This window comes from Podarcis liolepis (assembly GCF_965112155.1).
Source record: "Podarcis liolepis genome assembly, chromosome: 8".
Taxonomy (NCBI): domain Eukaryota; kingdom Metazoa; phylum Chordata; class Lepidosauria; order Squamata; family Lacertidae; genus Podarcis; species Podarcis liolepis.
Window position 1 is genome coordinate 48,777,006 of NC_139560.1, and position 18,607 is coordinate 48,795,612.

Consider the following 18,607-nt stretch of genomic DNA (forward strand, 5'->3'; position numbering starts at 1 on the left):
AGACAGGAACTGGCAAAGGCCCAGCTTCAAGTAAAAGAAAGGAAAAAACCCTCAGAGAAGTCCTGAAATAGCAGAACAGGAAGCACTTTAGAAATTGCGATCGATAACTCTGACTGGAAAGCTCACTAACGATGAACCCACACCATTTGAGCTGGTTTGCTATATTTTAGCGTGGTCAACCATCTCTGAAATGGACTGCTATTTTTGGAAGATAAAAGTAGATAACATTTCAAGCATATTTGATTAGGAAAATCCTCTAAGAGCAGCATGTCCTCTGCTTCAGCTTCATGGTTGTCATAAAAATATTAATGCTGTGGCTTTGTACATATGCACAGTTTAGCAGGTTGTGGCAAATTCTTTCCTAAGTTAAAAAAACCTATTCTTGGTGAAATATAAAGACATCCTGATCCATGACACACAGAGAACAAGAAAGAAAAGTCTAATAAAAGTAAGAAACTTGTAAAGCAGCAGAGAAATTACCTAAGTTTGTGTCAGCATTGCAAGACTAAACAATTCTTTGTAAAAACAATCTATCACCAAATTTAACAAGCTAAAGGGGGGAAATTCCTACTATTGCATTTGTCGGTGTGCAACTATAGGCATATATACTTGTGACCTTCAAGGGAAGAGACGATTCACTAGTTCCTATTGTTATCAGTTAGGGTTTAATGGGCATTAATTGCTTAAAAAAACGCTTTGCAGTTGAGTTCCATGCATGCTTATTTAAAAGTAAGCCCTGTTCAATGGGGCTACTAAGTAAATGTGCCTAGGATTGAAGCCTGATTTATTTACTTATAAATATATTTATATACCAACTCATATAAAATATTAAGGCAGTGTACAACAGCACCTGGGATAGCTTATAATAATAATATAATTATAAATATAATATAATATAATATAATATAATATAATATAATATAATATAATATAATATAATATAATATAATATAATATAATATAATATAATATAATATAATATAATGGGATAGAGCATAAGACTCAATCCCAGGGTTCGGCTTTGAGCCCTATTTTGGGCAAAAGATTCCTGCATTGCAGGGAGTTGCACTAGATGACCCTTGAGGTCCCTTCCAACTCTTCTGTGAATCTATAGATTAAAACATGAAACACCATAGAAAGAATGCAAAATAATAATTAAAAGGACTGTCTAGTCAAGGAAGTTTAAATAGCTACATAGGCCTCTCAGCATAAAAAAGTCTTCAATAGATAAAAATAGATAAAATGCTTGCAGAATCTCTGCTGGAAGAATATTTTAGCTGAAGCCACTTAGACCTCTGCAACACAGGTACAACTAACGTGTCCTCTTCATGATGTCAATGATTGAGCTAGGATATAAGGACCCAGGCAGTTAAGGTGTCCTGGGCCCAATTTTCTCTGGGCCTTGTATATTAATAAGAGAACCTTGATCCTATTCTGGAAGCATATGGGCAGCCAGTGAAGGTGTTTTAACAGAGGTATTACATACTGTCAGTTATGGGCCCCAATCAGCAGTCTAGCTGCTGCAGACGCTGAACTGCAGTAATCCAGTCTCAAGGTTACCAATGCATTGATTACAGTGGCTAGGTTATTCTGATCCAGATACAGCTACAATACTTGCTTCCTTCAGAGAGAGTACAACTCCATCCAAAACAGGCACCAGTCTTATCTTCCAAACCAAGGAACTATCTACTCACAAAGCCTCTGTCTTCTCAGGGTTCAAATGCTGTTTATTAGGCCTCATCTACTCCACCACTGCATTCATGTACTGGTCCATGAGGCAAGGTGAAATGACCACTTCAGCCACTTCAGCCAGCAGGATCCACAGGGCAGCAGACCCCAATGCCAATCTTTATTCTCCCTCCCCTTGTTCCTGATGTTGATATTCACTCCCCCTTTTTTTGGCAATGAGGGGAGGGCACCATTTTTTTGGGTCTGCCTCAGGTGCCAAAATGTCTTGGATGACTTGCACAGCATCCTGATTCAGATGTTATGGACAAATAGAGCTGTGTGGCATCAATGTAGTGATGGCTGTATTCTTTAAACTTATAATGACTGTTCAGTTACATTGAGGATAAAATGGCGCCCTTTGGCACAATTGACAGCCAAAGAACACTCCCCCAATGCTACTCCCTGGGCTTGACTGCACAGGTAGGAATTGAACCACTGCAACACAGTGCTTCCAATACTCATCCCATACAGTCAATCCAGGAGGATACCACGGTCAATAGTATCAAAGGCTGTTGAGAGATCACGTAAGAGTAACAGGGTCATATTCCTCTTGATAAAGGCTATCCATAAGTGTAACCAAAGCAAATTCAGTCTTGAACACAGATTGAAGTTGATCCAGACAATCTGTCACCCAGAACTCATGAAGTTGGTCCACCGCAATCCTCTCCACCACCTTCCACCCAAAAGGACTATTGGTGTTTGGGTCAAGGGTAGACTTTTGAAGGAACATACACACCACAGCCTCTTTAAAGGCAGTGGGTGTCACCGCATCACACAATGAGCATTGATTGCTTTTGAAATCTGGTGGATACACCAGAACCTCTTGCTTTTGCTGTCTCTTTATCTTTTGTCACTACTCCATTTTAAAAAATCCTTCCTTCTTGGGCACTTGCTTCATGCCACCCTCCTTTCTTAGGCTTCCTGTTTCTTGGCTGCTGCTTGTACATCCTTTCTGTCCTCACATCTATTAAACAGTGCAAACATTTTAAAGCGAGAGATGATGGGTTTCACATTTGCTTTGAAGTTACGTTCTCAGGGCAGGCCCATAATAGTTTGCGGCTTGTGGTGAAGGACAAGACAGCAACCGCTCCCTTTCCATATACAGAAGTCAACCAGAGAGACAGTCAAATCTTACTTTAACACTGGTGAGAGGAATGTGTCCTCCATCACACCCGATGGCAGCAGGTTAGTTCAAAGGACAAAGAGCAAGTTGCACGACACACTAAGCTCTGTTCTCCAAACCCTTCTTACTGTTCCTCCTCTTCCAGAGCCAGAAGAGCCAACACTGTACACTGGATGTTTTAGAATTCATTCCATTTAATCCCAGATGTTTGATATCTGGTTAAGGCACTCTACACATGGTCAAGGATATTTTTTTCTTATATTCCAGATCTGAACCCTATCAATGAAAATAGGTTCTCAGTCCATTATCCAACCATCATTTTATTTGTATGCCACCTTTCCAAAGTTAAAACCATGCTCAATGTTGCTTCCAACATATAAAAAATTACATGACTACAAGCATAACAAATGTACTCATAAATACTAAACAAAATGTCAAAAAGTACACAACCAAACTGAACAATTTCCACATAAATAACTAAGTCCAAAATTAAGATAAAAAAACCAACAATAACCTCCACTCTCAACTAAAACCCCTAGAAAATATCCTAGCCCAATAATCTGTTCAGCAGCCTCAGTTTTTGTAGCTGGAGTCAGTCTCCCAGTCTCCCAAACCAGGTGGGAAATGTCCTGCAAGGCTGGGAGCAGGTTTTCCAGGACTCACAGCCAAGAGGGTCTCTGATAAGGTTCTGGGCTCTGATAAGCTTTGTGGCAAATTGACTGTGTAGAACTTCACATTTGTTATGTAGAATAATGAAACAGAGAGACACCAGCCTCTTCTTGCTATTGTTTGGTCCCTTTACCTCAGTATTGTCAGCAACTCTGCAGGATTTCCTATGTGCTTGACCACTCATAATAGCATTGCTCTGGACATCCTCTGTACTATATTTGGCAAAATATTAAAATGAAAACATCTCTGTTTTGGAAATGTAGCAATTTAAACAGATTTGTGACAAAATAAGCAATCATTACATACCACACCTTCAGTCATTGCATGCCACATTCTACAGCAGGATGCACTTACAAATGTAGTCCTACAGGCATGTTGTATGGATATACATGTATTAGTTCCCTGATAGCATGAATTTAGCTCTTTGCGAGTGAGAAGAGCCTCACTCAGCTCTTGTGTAACAGAAAGGCATAAGTTCCAGTCAACAGCTCTAGTTTCTTCATGCAGTGTGACTCACAAAGACAGAGCACTGAATTATCTGGTGGAACTGATTATGTAGGACACTTTGTCTATTGTGTGCTATACAGGAAAGTAGGGGAAGCTCCACATTATAGAATCTAAAGCTGTTTAAAGACGAAGAGGAGGAGGGGGGTTTCTGAAAGGAGAAACTCAAGCTTAATGTTCACTTTTGAATGGTCTCTCACAAAATCACTGCTCACAAGCAGAAGGTGGAAAACGAATAACAAAAAATTCAGCCAGCAGAGGCACATTTAGATGGTTATTCCTTTAGCTGTTTCAGGCACAATTTGAGCCCCTCTATCATGTACATTTTCTGCAAGTACCAAATGCAAATTTGTAATGATATTTGCATCATTTCTCAAGATAACATTCTCCCTGCTGCCCACTTCTCTTACTAGATTTAACCAGACATCAGGGCAGGGGTGGGGGCATCCTTCCAACAATTATTTCATATTGCCAACGTTCAGATCCAGGCTGAGAACCTGACCACAATCTTATGCCTTTAACTGTGTGTCCCAGGTCTGACAGCTGGGGCCTAATGTGGCAAGTGATTTGAGCCTGTGCATTTCTATGTCACCAACTGTCTATGCCTAGCATGCTGCATAGCATATGTAAGTAAATATTTGATGTGCTCCTCCACTCCCCTTCCCTATTTATTACTGCATGCCCATATTAAGAGCAGAGCTGGAAGACACAGCTGTAGTTAACCACAATGGTTTCATTAAATAAGGAAGGGGGGGATGCCTGAGAAATCTGTTGATTTATTTTAAAAAAACTTTCCTAACTTGCTTGTTTCCACTAAGCAATGCTTTGACATAATTTTATATATCAACATATTATGTTACCATCAGTATATAATAGTGCTACAGTTTTACACAAACACAGTTGAACATCATGTCTCCAAATAACTTTCAAAGTATGTTTCTCAAACACATTAGCTGGTGTTTTCTTTATGAATTTTAAATAAATCCATTTGCATCATATGGAATAATGGATTTGACTGTATATATATATATATATTTGATTTTTTTAAAAAACACAGGACACATTATAATTTGAATAAAACGTGTGAACAATCTTAATTTAAAAGACTGTGTAGGGAAATTTTTAATGTTTAATGTTTTTTGTATATGCTGGAAGCCACCCAGAGTGGCTGGGGCAAACCAGTCAGACGGGCGGGGTACAAATAATAAAATTATTATTATCAGTGCTTTTTTTTCTGGGGGGACGCAGGGGTATGCATACCACTAAACATTTTGTGAATCTTTTTACTTTTGTCCATCTATTTATTTTTCCCAATTTGAACTATAAAATGGTGATTTTCTTGAGTCAAAATGAGAGTACTCCTAAACATTCTTTTTAGAAAAAAGCACTGATTATTATTATTTAACTGAGCCATTACCATGTGTATATGCATGTTATGCAAAGAACAATGTTGTTCCATCTGTGAACAAAACAAGGAACAGTCAGGTAAGTTTATCTCCCCAAAAGGATTATTAGTCAAGTTTATACAAGACTGGAGTTCTGGCTGCTCCAAAACTGAACTGAACAGAAGTTAGGCTGCCTCAACTAAAGATACAGTACCAACACATAGCAAGCAAACCCACTGCAATAAATTATTTTCAGGGGGCAAACAAAGGAGTCCAAATTTGTTCCCTTAGGGCTACTATGCTGGAGTGAGTCACTTATGGCCAATTCTTTTTTTAAAACAATAATATTTATCTTATGGCCAATTCTAAAGGAGCCAAGATTCACAGAAGCTGTGTGTGAGAAAAGACCATATACATTTCTGATTATTTTTTAGAATATTTTCTTGCAGGGCTTGTATATTACACATATAGTTGTGGTGTCTGCACACGTCTGTAAATTGTGTTAAATTTCATAATAGTAATTTTTAAAATAGATATCTGAGAAATATTGTTCTCTCAAGAAAGAACTGAAATGGGATACACTTCACATCTCAGCAAAACCAGGAAGAAATGTTTTCTGTGAGCAAGTGGCAGGTGGCAAGGAAAGGTGTTGCTACCAATTAGTAACTGTGCTAAAAATGAATAATTAAAGAGAGAAGCGGCTAACACCCTTTCATCTTTTTTTCTTTTTTCACATCATTGGGAATAACATCCCACCTACCTCATAATTTGCATGTGTAAGCTGGAGAAAATTTTCCAACTTAACCTTGAAATAAGTTTGAATAAATAGGTAGGTGTTATCAGTTGATCAGTGGCCAGACTATAGGCTGTTATTCGCTTTCCCATAATTATATGTTCATTTAAAGTTTACCACCATCTAGTAACTACAATTTCTTATGGGTTTCAATCCAGTCATCCACTGCCTGAGAGACCCATTTAACGCTCCTGAGAGACTAATTTAAGACTGCATGCATTTAGTTTTTACCGGAAGAGTAGAAGAAACACATTTTATACAAGCTCCTAAAGGTTCTGCTCCTAAACATTTTCCTAAAGATCTGCAATAAATGAATAGGGATACTTTTGTTCTTGACTTAACACTTGTAGTTTGTTGGGGGGGAACCAGCTATGAACACTGGTTTGTCTGCAACAAAATGCCAGCCTCTGGTTTATTTTCTACCCACTGCAATGAGGTCAGGAGGGAGAGAAGAATCTGGAATCTCCTCAAGATTTTTCCTCTCCTGTGGCATTTCAGACATATGTTTACCTCACAAATGAATCTTAGCTACTGAAGAATACACTTCAGCTGCTGAAGAAATGCTACAGATCACCTGGAAATACAAACTGCTAAATTAAAGGAGATTTGGCCACATTAATAACTATATCATTAGAAAAGGGTACTACAGGAGCGGCTGCTTCCACCCCAAAGCTTCACTGACAAGAGCAATGAAACCAGCTAAGCTGGTCACCATTATACAAATATTGAAGACATGAGAACTACAGTTTGTTGATGGCACAGGTGGTGCCTGAGGTAAAAAGGAGCATTGAAGTTGAACTTTCTAGAAAGCAAATTTACTATATAGTTTGTGATGGGGGGGCTGCTCTTTGAACTACACAAATGTCAAAGGAGATTTGCACATGAAGAAACAAAAGGCAAGTCAGTTTCTAAAAGCAGAATGGAACAACAAAGCACAATTAAAATCCTCTCAGCTTCAGGCTGACCCTGCCATTAGACAAAGTGACACAGATGCTTCAGGTGTCAGGTGCTGGTAGTGGAGAATGGTGACAAGGTGTGTGCCATGCATAGCTTGCCTTCTGTGCCCTTAAGATAGCTTGCTGCCCTCAGATGTCTATCCTGTCACCAGTATTAAAGTCTGATTCAGCTGCCAGTCCAGCTGGCTTTTGTTTGTGGAATTGGAAGGGGCCACCAAACTAGTCCTTTGCCTCAGACAGAAAATTGCTTCAGGCCAGCTTTGAAAACATCCTACAGAAGTGCTAGATGTGGAATTAAAGGCTGGAATTATGTCAACCCATAATGTATACCTCACCACACGGCATGTTCACTCTGCATATCTTGGCACCTTCTTGTGAATCTTTAGCTGCCAGAAACATCACAGCTTCTGTCTTCTGTTAAGCAATAAGCATCTTTATGTCTTTCTTTTAAAAAGTCATTTATAAAAGCACCTTTTAATGCATGTATTAAACTTTTTAACATGCAAAAACACAAAAGCACCATCTCTTTAATGTACCTCAATGTAACAATAGCAATCCTAGTTTAATGCTAGAGAGACACAAAACTACAACAACCCACCAAGTGACTAGTGCTGATGTGACAATGGCCGCTTGCTGTTCTTGGCAAGTGGCCAAAGTTTATCCTACTAATACTACATATCAGTTGTAATCTTAACATGAAAACTAGCTTCTAAGTATGTGCTGATATAATGGTCTCTCTCTATAAATTTCTAAATTGTCTCCAGTCCTGTCTCATCACAACTACCAACCCTTCCACGCAAGTCTGTGTTTCACAACACCTTTACACATCAACAGTGTGCCACATCTGGCGATGATGGCTACACAGTTATGACATTGCTGATCCACAGTGCTGTGTAATTGTGACATATTGGGTTAGCTTAGCATACCAAGGCCATGTCAACAGTTATGGTGTTACATGGGTAACCAGTGTTGTATTATATCCTTATTTACAGGTACAAGGCTGTGCCACATGTGAAACTTTCACCCCACGTGGAGACCACAGCAATCACCGCATTGCATCAAACAGTCAAATGCAAGGTTACTAGCAGAAACCATATCCTCCTGAAAGGAGGTAGGAAAAGAGTAGATGCCTGAAGCAAAGCCTGAATCAAAAAAAAACTCTGAAACTAGCTCTCTAAGCACCACAGGGTGGGGGCTTTAGGCTTGTCTTCCTGACAAAGGAGCCTCATGTACATGCAGTGTGAACTGATTTCAAAATCATGGGAAGTTTCAAAAGTAGCTTGTTATATGGGCTTATATGTCCTATGTAGGAGAAAGTGTCATTGCGCAAGCATAAATCCTTGTATTTAAAGGATAGTTAGTTACCATAACACTAAATTGAATACAAGCCATGGGAAGGGATCTGTTGTTAAAAGAAAAGGGGAATTTAGGGCAATTTAGTTTCCAGCCCAGGACAATAAACCTTCACTGCTACTGAAGTGACCCAACAGCATTTGGCCAGAACTGCTTAATCTGAAGAATCTGCAGTGGTGAGCAGACCTCTGTACGTGATAGAGAATATTTGGATACTGGGGGACTGTTTTTTCCTTTAAAGCAGCAAAACCAATTTCATTAAAACTCAAGAGCTTTTTCCTAGGAAAACAGAACATTGGCCAGAGTCCCTCTCTTGAACAGGCACCCAGTGACAGATGAGATGTTACACATCTGGTACAATATGATGCTAGCATGAATACAGTGCCATGGGGGGGTGGGAATGTTTTTAACATCTCTATTAATTACTTAACACACTCTCTTCTTGCTTCCAAAGCTATCGGTTGATCACAATATGTCTCCGTTGGTTTGTCAACGACAATCTGTTATAAATGGAAGTGTTTTATTTCAGATATGTTATTTGCAAATAAATATATGAAGCCATTGCTCTCAGGCAAAACATGCTGAATAAGAATTGTATATGTATAAAGGCTGAAAGTATCTTCCCAGTAGCTCTGTGAGGAGAATAGGGAAACAGGGGTTGCCAGACATCACTCAGCACCTGTAGCCAAGTACAGTTCCCCAGGATTCTTTAGGGAAAGCCATGGCCCATGACTGTTTCAAATGTTAATATACTGCTTTAAAAGCATGGTTCAGGGGGGCCTTATTTAATATTGTTGTTAGTTCTATATCTATCAATTTACTTTGAGATCTCTGGGCATAAGGTGATTCATAAAGTAATCAGCAGCAGCCAAATGTTTTAAAAATTAGGGTTATGTGTACACAGGCTGCCAAATGTGCCAGCACCCATAGATGACTAGGTTGTCTAAATTCATTCTCTGGAATGTATGCCTCGTTTTAAATTTTAATCAATATATGTAAAATTATTCTGTGTAATGCATGTTTGTCTTTTATTCATGCAAAGTATTGTATCCTCTTTGATAGCAAATTACTACGCTTTAATTTCTTAAAGCAAGCTAATCAAGAAGTACAAAACCTTCAGTCAACTGGCAGCAACCTGAAGTCACGTATAGTAGCAACTTAACAAAGGAATATAGTTAGCTTGCTTTCTTCAAAGTGAAAAAAGTGAAAAAAAGTAGGTACTAGCTGCTTTGTAGGTCACAGAAATCGTATGGCGGTGGTAGTGGGTTTGCCCTCTGATTAAATTACAGTTATGGTTGTTTACATTTTAGCCATTCCTAGGGGCTTTAGTCAAGGACCATTAAACAGAGCTTCAATTGCATTAAAATTTATATGAATGCATAATAACACAGCCTGTGACCCTGAGAGTATACCCAGCCAATTCTTCTGAGAGAAGAGTAGCTAAAATCATCCCTATGTATGACATTTAAATTAGACATATATCAAAGCTGGACTTGGGAGCTTTTATGTAAACTGATGTAAATAATATTGTACATAAGATGTAAAAATCATGTAAAATCTATTTCTGATATATCATCATCAGTACAATTGCTTCTTCAAATATCTATTGTTATATTTCATACTGATGTCATGTTTGTATAAGATTGGTAGAAACTGAGATAGTGAGCAGGATAAGACATGTCTTGAGTATCACTGTTACTGTCAGGTTCTATGTCTGGAAGCCATAACAAACTCCAAATATAACCAAGTAGCAGACATGTCATGAACTAACCAGGAAGATTTCTATTAAAAAACTGTAATGTTTCCATATATCAGATTTAATTCTCTAATTACAATTTTCTTATAGGCTGATTTATACATTTGACTCTTCTCTTTTTTACCTAAGTCAAGGCAGAAGTAGACCAGGATAAAACAACTGGAGTTATAGGTGAATTGCTTTAGATGTTGTTACTTCTGGACAGTGTAGGTGGTAGCCAACTAAACAGTTCTGCAAACACTTTTGTCCGTGCAAGAAAACTTCCTTTCCTCAGCACAAAGGGTTTTGCCAACCTTATGCTCAGTGCTTTGGGAAGTGCCAAACACAGGGCTGGCAAAGCACTTCTTTCTCACCTGCCCATCAGCTGACTGCAAGATCAGTAAACCTCCAAAATGGCAAACCAACCCATATTTTCTCTAAAGCATCCACAGAAGAATCCTGCAGTAAAAAACAATGTTAATGTTCAATGCACACAGAAACCAGAAACGGACCTAATTCCCACTATGCTCGCAGTAGTCACAATTTTTCATAATTAGGGATGCCACATTACTAGTTGGGTTTTTTATCTTGTGTTTTAATGTTGTGAACTGCCCTGAGATCTACGGAATAAAGGATGGTATAGAAATTTAATAAATAATATATATATACAGTATGTACCACTGAAGGAAAAAATGATGTAGTTACTCCCCCTGTTCTTTCCCTGGTTCCAACTTTGACCTCATTGCAAGAGTCTTTTGGGCAATATAAGATCCCTGTTTGTGCCAATTCCTTCCCTGCTTGCTTATAAAGATAGAATTACAACATCCTTTCAGTTTTAATGACTGACCTGGAAGTAACATTCCCTCACTATTTCTCCTGTGTTTAGTCCAGCATCCACTGTCATCAGTCTGGGATCATATCCAGAAGACTTTTATGGTGTGTTGGTTGGTTCCCTACTGAAAAAATGATATTTTCTAACTGCTGCAAGCTTCTTCCTTTTTTTCATCTCACTGGGAAGATGGTAAAATTGTGAAATGCTTCCTTTGAGAGCCATGGTTTGGCGGGAGCCATGGTAACCATTAATAGCTACAGACTGTGGACCAGTATACTAAGAGTGCAGGACAGAAAGTAATGCATGCTCTTTTAGGTATCTACTGGACATTCAAGTTCCTTTAAAATGTAATAGTCTCATAAGATATTTTCCTCAGTGGTGAACAGAAAGCAAAAATGGAACTGAGCTGGGATGGGGGGGGGGGGCTTAGGAAGCCTTCTGAATGGTATTGTAACAGCTGAGACTGTCACTAAGCAACCTCCCCCCTGCCTTAGATGTTCCACAAACAAATAAATGCAAAGTGTTGTTTTGGGGATTTGATTAAGCGGTTCCTGCAAAGCACTGCAGAGACCCATTTTATTGCATACAAAATAACACCAACCTTTGTTTTGCAGAATGGTTTAGCACTTACAGGCTTTAAAGAATAACACATGCACATAATCATACACCAGCAGAACAATGCAGATGCTACCAAGTCTAACAATCATAATGAATTCATTAGCATCCCCTTCACAAGCCTTGTCCCTCTGGTCGAAACCCTTGCTCAGCCACGAGGCCCAATGGCTCGTCTTGAATGAGTCATTCTTTCTCAGCCTAACTCTGGTTATACTCTTTGTTTGTTAGATATGATGTACCACATCCTAAAGCTTTGGGAGAGGGCAGGAGCAGGAGAAAGCTACTAATTACCCCTGGTGCATTAAAAAAGCACAATCCTTGCTGAAAACAAACCCTAACTTACTTATCTGAGAAAGTGAGAGAGAGAGAGGTGCATCTTAGCCCAACCTACCCCCACAGGGTTGTTGTGAGGGTGAAAGAACTATGGGTGAAAGAACCATGCATTCACCCAGAGCACCTTGGAGGAAAAGGTGTAGTAAGTGCATACTAGAGATGTTCAGGACATTTTGGTGCCTGAAGCAGAAAGTACAAATAGAATTGATGGTGGCAAAACTATAGTAATAAAAAATATGACTGACTTTAGTTCCTGAAGGTAGATTTCAGAAGATGGTTGTGAGGGGCAGCTCCTCTTCACAATGAGATCCTCACATGAATCCACCTTGTTCCCCATGTTGTTTAACACTGGCCCGTGGAGAGGTCAGTTGGAGAATCGGGGTTTTGTGTTACCAATATGCAGATGATACTCAACTCTCTTTCTCGCTTTCATTTCACTACAGGGAAGCTGTTGAGGTCCTGAGTATCCATGAATGATTGGGTGTTGGCTAACACGCTGAAGTTCGTAGACAAACAGGTGGTGGCTGGGGCAAGGCATGCTTTTGGAAAGCTAAGGCTGGTGTACCAGCTGCATCATTTCCTAAAGAAGAAAGACCTTGCTAACATGCAACGGAGTACTGAAACCTGCTTCGTATGGGGCTGACTCTGAAAAGTATATTGGAATTTCTCTTAGTTCAGAATGCAACAGGCAGGCTTAGAGCAAAAGCCTGACCTTGGCTGCACACTACTGAATCACCGTTGCTGGTTCCTGATATATTTCCAGGCCCAATTCAAAGTATTGGCACTATATTTTAAAGCCCTAAATGGTTTGGGACCAGGGTACCTGAAGGATCATCTACTTCTGTATGAACTGGCTGGTGCACTGTAGTCATTAGAGAGAGCTTTGTTTTCTGTCCTGTTCCCAGCAGGTGGCAGTGGTAGGTGAGCACTCAAGAGGGGGCCTTCTTAGTGGTGGCACGGGCAACTGGGTGTTGAAACATCTTGTCCCGGGAAATCTGACCCTCTTTTTCTTTGATAGGACGGTAAAAAACTGTTTCAACAGTTTTAATTACATAATTGTGTTGCTGTCTGTACTGCTTATTCAGAGCCCACCCTATTTATCTGACTGCACTTTATTTTAACCATTTCTAATTCTGAATTAAATTGTTGTATCCCTCCCTAGCAGGGGCAGACCTTGGTAATATGCCACCCTGTGTGAGGCCAACATTTAACACCCTCCCCCCAGCCCTTGTGGTGCCAGCTTAAGCTGGGCAAACCAGGTGCTGGGCTTGGTGAAGGAGGTGTGAGGCTCTGGCAGAGTCCTAGAGCTCTCATGCCTCCTTCCTGAAGCTGGGCAAGCACTTACTGGGCTTGGAGAAGGCACCCTCCTCAGCTGCACGCCCAGTGCCCCTGCACTGTTTGTGCTGCCCTAAATCCATTTTTGCACCCTAAGACTTGCTTGGTGAAGGGTAGGCAAATGCCTCTGGCCCCAGTGTGGGTGGCATACATTTCATCACAAGTAAAGCATATAATACAAATATATTAAATGGGAGGGATATTCTGATCTCATCTTCCACCACCAAAGTCTTGTGCAAAATGGTCTGACCTGGAATCAAAATGTATATAATGAGGAAGCCAGGTGCGATGAGGGTGGGAGAGGGTTTCATCATCTGTGAATGCCCTCTCATGCACTGCCACCCCACAAACTTTGCAGGAAACTGGACCTGCCAATAGGCCTGCCCTGGATATGGGAGGAAGTTCGGGGCCCAAATTGTTTAGGGCACTTTATGTCAATCTGGGCATCTTCAGTTGGACTCAGAAGCAAACAGGTATCCCTGTGTAGGTTTTTAAGAACTAATGCAATACGTGGCCCAGACAGTAGTGTCCACCAGCATTTTGCACCATTGCAGCTTCTGAACCATCTTCAGCACATAACAATCTTCCCACATACAGTACATAACAATAGTTCAATCCTGACACAACAGGCTCCTACAGGTTCAAAAAAGCGGGTCCAAAAAAGAAAAAAAATACACAGGAAAGGGGAATGAAACAAATGAGTCTTTAAAGTCTCCTCCAAAGCCTGATATGTCGCCGCTGACCACAGCTATACTGGAATAGAGTCCCAGTGCTATTGTGATTCACTTTATTGTGATTATTAGCTGTCCTAGAGATCTCATTCCTGGGATAGACAGGGGAATAGATATTTTGAATGTTTGCAATCTGTACCCCAAAATCTGCTGCTGGAGACATTCTACCACACCCTGCCTATAGTACGGTCCTGCCAATTTACCTAGGCTATAATATCCTGCTAGTGTGCTACAAAATCAAACAGAAACACATTTGTACTACTTATTCTAGCAGGCAAAGCATCTTACATTTATTTATTTATTTATTTATTTTCTTTCTTTCTTTCTTTCTTTCTTTCTTTCTTTCTTTCTTTCTTTCTTTTCAAATAACCATACCACACACTTACTTCACTACAGTGGTACCTCGGGTTACAGACACTTCAGGTTATAGACGCTTCAGGTTACAGACTCCGCTAACCCAGAAATAGTACCTCAGGTTAAGAACTTTACTTCAGGATGAGAACAGAAATTGTGCGGTGGCGCGGCAGCAGCAGCGGGAGGCCCCATTAGCTAAAGTGGTACCTCGGGTTAAGAATGGACATCCAGAACGAATTAAGTTCTTAACCCGAGGTACCACTGTATTTGCAAACTGCCAAGCCACAAGACTCCTTCCAAAGGTAGGAACAAGGCTGGTGAAATTATTTGTGTATCAATATAAGACCCAGTGCAAACATGTCTTATGACATTTGAGTGACACTAGCATATTAGCTATTGACCTCAGTAAGGTGTTATCCAATGATAAGCCCACTCTGTATTGTGTGAGATTATCAGATTCTCCCACATTTCAACGATGGTGATGGGGATCATCTTTCATGAGACCACCTTGACTTTGTAATAATAGAGGTTTTTTTATCTCCCAGCTTAATCAGGTGCTATTAAGACTCTCATCTTCTGTTTTTCCTATTTCTACACATTGCATAAATTACTGCGGCAGTTCTAGAAATATTGATCATGATTAAGTGCCATTGAATAGTTGTTGTTGCTGTTGGCATCCGCCTGCCTCAAGGGACAATGGAGTGTGCCTCTGGGGGTGAAGGATTAGAGATGAGAATCATTGTCATTTAAGAACTGTGACCACTATGGCACTTGTCTAAAGGCCCACAACTGAACTATATTGCTTGAAGTGTATTGTCCTTCATTTTTACCTTATTTCCTATGCTTTCACTATTTACTTGCAAGAAGCTTTTCTACCATAATAAACAACATTCAGCAAGATTCTGCCCTCCTCCCCGAACTTTTTGAATTTTTCATTGGCTGGCCTAGTTTTAATTAAAAGATCTCTTGCTTGAAGCCCTTTGCATGAACTACCCTTCTGAATTCCTGATAAGAGTGGTAGAAGAATACTCTCAATGACTAACGGAATATTTTCAATGCTCACTTAATGTAACCTTTTTTAAAAAAATTAAAATGGTGGGTGGTATTCAGTTAAGTTTCACTGATAATAGGTCTTTTGAAATTAATGGACCATAGATATGCTCATTCATTTCAATGGGTTTACACTGGGTAAAATGTAGTTGAATACCACCCCATGGTTTGCATCCAATGCGAATCCTATTCAGAGTAGACCCATTGAAGTTAACCAACGTATCTAAAATTGGCCCATTAATATAAATGGGTCTACTTTGAGTAAAGCTTAGTTGTAATCCTTTGTTTCTTTCATTTTCATATAGTTATCCTGAACCACAGTTTATGAACACTCTGGTGCATCATGGAACTCTGTATGTTGAGAAGGTCCCACGGAAATGAATGGGGAAGTTGTCTACTTACCTAGCTCAGATCACAGCGATAGGATTCCAAAATGTTCTTTCCCCCCTTCCTTTTGGGGTTAGACATATTTTTGGAGCAGGGTGGCTTTTTAAAAAAATTATTTGATTATCTTGTATTGTGTTCTGCTTTTAACCATTCTGTTTCTCATATTTTAATGGTTCTAAAAATGATGATGAATAGGCCCAAACCTATTTGACTTGCAATTCTAGGCATTCTGGCTCACCGAAACAGCTTTATCAAGTTTAAGTGCAAAGGATATCAGTTTGGGGATTGCAGTCAACATCAGTCTACTGGAGATTTTCTTAGTGCTCATCCTCTGGACAAGAGTTGCTTATCTTCCGGGCAATAAAACCTGTTCTGATGCCAGCCTGTGCTACAGGCAAGCAGAGGTAGCAGAACAGATTTATTGCTATTGCTGCTGCGGCTGCAGCCCCAGCACCAAAGGGCTTGTTTTTGCCAAGGAATAAACATTAGGAAAGTGTATAGGTTGCAACAATACACCCCAATGGCTACAGAATTAAGTTTCCATCATCTCTTGCCCCCCTCCTCCGCGCAATCCAGGTTTATCATAGGCTGAAACTGGCCGAGGAGCCTCAATAAATACGCATGCAGAAAGAGAGAGCTCTAGGAAAAAGTGGCTCGCGCTGAGAGCAGCTTGGCTGGGTGACAGAAGGGGAGGATCATGCGCACAGAGGGGCAGCGTCAGTACGGGAGACAGCAGCGTTTGCAGTTTTCTCTATTTCAGGAGCTAAGGCGAGGAGCAAAGAGCTGGCTTGGGGAGACCGGGAGGTGCAGTGGCGACGAAAGCGAGGGACGGCGAGGAGAGGGTGGCTCGGGAATGATGAATGAATGACGGTCTCGGTTTGCGAAGCTGGCGAAGCGGAGAAGGAATCCGGAAAACACTTGTCTGCGTCGGACATAATGAAAAAGGAGTCGATGTTGCAGGCTGCAACGTTACCGTGAGCTGCATCGAGCGGATTGGAAAGAGCTGGGGGGGGGGGGAGAGGAAGATTGCCACCGATTGTGCTTTGTGTGTGTTTGTGTTTTCTGACCGAGGGGTGGAGGAGAGTAGCCCGTCTCGCTGAATCAGACCGAGGAAAAAGTGTGAGCTTTGTGGTGGGCGAGGTGGAAGCAGGAGTGATGAGAGAGCAAAGGCGAAAACTAGAGGAAGGCGCTGTTGCTGCGGGGCTCTGCCGGGAGGACTGTCGCCTCCGCCACTCACACTCCTGCGCTCGGCAAGGGCTCGAGGAGCCGCAAGTGTCCGCCCCTCCCCGGCGTCTTCTCGGGCGGCCGGGACCATGGAGACTTTGAACGGCACCAGCCTCGGCGAGGCTCTGAAGCCGCCGCCGTCGCCGCAGAGCCCGCACCACTCCTTCGCCGAGAAGAAGAGGCTCCACCGAGCGCCTTCCCCGGCCAGACCTTTCCTCAAGGACCTCCACGCCCGGGCAGCTTCCGCCAAGCCCCCGCCGGTGCCCCCCAAATCCCCCAGCCTCTCCGGCAAGCCGCAGTCCCCGCAGGTGGGAGCCCGCCCGCACTCGCCGGGGCTGCTGGCCACGCAGAGCCGCCTCTCCCGGAGGAGCTGCGCCCAGGGCGCCAAGGCGGCGGCGGCTTGCCTCGCTGCCGGCGCGCCTGGCAAGGCGGGCAGCGCCAAATCTGCCCTCTCGAGCAAGAAGGCAGCCCGGGCCCAGGATCAGGCGGGCGCCAAGGCCGGCGGGAGGCAGCCCGGGGGCGACCCCAGCAAAGGCAGGAAGGGCAAGCGATGCGCCTCCTTGGCCCCGCCGGGCTCCCTGGTCCCGGCCGCCGGGCTGGGCAGCGGACCCGGCGCCAGGATCAGCCACACGGACAGCAGCTCCGACCTGTCCGACTGCCCGTCCGAGCCGCTCTCCGACGAGCAGAGGCTGGCTCAGGCCGCCAGCAGCGACGCGGAGTCCGGCACCGGCTCCAGCGACCGGGAACGCGAGCAGCCGCAGCCAGCGCCCTCTGCTCTGCTCCCGGGGCCAGGCGTCGCCCCTCAGCCTGCCTTGCCTTCTTCGGACGCCGCCAGCAAAGGGCCGTCAGCAGCGCCACCTGCCTCCCCGGCTCCCTCGGGAGCCGCCAACGTGGAGCAGCCGCCGGGCGACGAGGCGAACTGGGGGAGAGCCCCGGAGAAAGCGCCGCCCGCCAAAAGCGCGCCGCCTGCGGGGAGCCTGAGGCTGGGCGGCAAAGCCCCGCTGGTGGTGCTTCCCTCCTGCGAGAGGCAGCTGGTGGTCGATGAGGAGGAGCTGCTGAGGGAGATCGAAGAGCTGCGCTCCGAGAACGATTACCTCAAGGTAAAGGGCAGGAAGAGGGAGGAGGAGGGCCTGAGGGGGCAGCCGGAGGGTCAGGGAGGCGGGGAGGCGCCGAGGAAAGGCAGCGCTTGGCTGACCTGGGGGCAACTTCGCAAAAGTAGCAGATACTCCAGACACCGACTGGGGTGGGGGGTGGGGTCGTCCATCTGGAACAAGGGCAGTTTCTTGGCAATGAGGGAGGGGATTCCTTGGGCCAAGGAGCATTGACAAGCCGGACTGGACGGCTGGGAAGTTTCCTTCCCAGTTTGAGCTATTATAGGCTGTAATGATAGTGGTGTGCTGGTCTAGAGGCAGTAGTTTCTAGCAAGGAGGAGAGATATGGATGCCCTCTTTCACCCCATCTTCTCCAGAGCAAACGGGGTTCAACTTGGTGGTTCCTGAA

The 18,607-nt window shown here is 42.8% G+C and overlaps 1 protein-coding gene and 1 long non-coding RNA gene across 12 annotated transcripts in view; one reads left to right on the plus strand and one right to left on the minus strand.

The window, feature by feature from the left end:
- The window catches only part of LOC310714005, a 206,989-nt gene that overhangs the window by 24,552 nt on the left and 163,830 nt on the right, over positions 1–18,607 (minus strand). The window lies entirely within an intron of this gene.
- The window catches only part of MTCL1 (microtubule crosslinking factor 1), a 101,764-nt gene continuing 99,505 nt past the window's right edge, over positions 16,349–18,607 (plus strand). For 3 of the 11 annotated variants that reach the window (XM_083518466.1, XM_083518461.1, XM_083518470.1), the window contains exon 1: positions 17,502–18,207. The gene's annotated coding sequence lies outside the window, so the exon portion shown is untranslated. Of the gene's footprint in view, positions 17,219–17,496; positions 18,208–18,607 lie in introns of those variants that run through there. The other 8 variants (XM_083518460.1, XM_083518467.1, XM_083518463.1 and 5 more) reach the window with 4 other exon arrangements.